Raw genomic sequence first — 352 nt, forward strand, 5'->3', positions numbered from 1 at the left:
AGTGTGGGATAAGTTGGGGAGTGTGAAGGGGAGGGGAAGGAAAATATTTGTCACTGAAGATGAATACATTTAATACTTTATGATCTAGTGATCTGTTGAAATCCAATTCTATATCCTCTATGTCTGCACAGTTGTAGATCATACAGTTTTCTTTTTCACTGAACGGTGTCTCTAGGTGTTCTCACATTCCCCGTTTGTTCAAAGCCCCTTCCAGTTCTACAATGTTACAATTCTGATTCTATTAAAAATAACCCTGCTATGGTGGTAGGTGTCTAAAACCACAGAGAGCTCGTGGCAAGTAACCAAGGCCATCACCATTTCCCTTGGGTTTAACAGACTTGGCTGTAGGGAA

General features: G+C 40.9%; 1 protein-coding gene across 1 annotated transcript in view; it reads right to left on the reverse strand.

Moving 5' to 3' along the window:
- The window catches only part of TMEM52B (transmembrane protein 52B), a 6,118-nt gene that overhangs the window by 3,119 nt on the left and 2,647 nt on the right, over nucleotides 1-352 (reverse strand). The gene's annotated exons all lie outside the window — the stretch shown is intronic.

Source organism: Lipotes vexillifer, unplaced genomic scaffold (assembly GCF_000442215.2).
Source record: "Lipotes vexillifer unplaced genomic scaffold, Lipotes_vexillifer_v1.1 scaffold395, whole genome shotgun sequence".
NCBI classification, from domain to species: domain Eukaryota; kingdom Metazoa; phylum Chordata; class Mammalia; order Artiodactyla; family Lipotidae; genus Lipotes; species Lipotes vexillifer.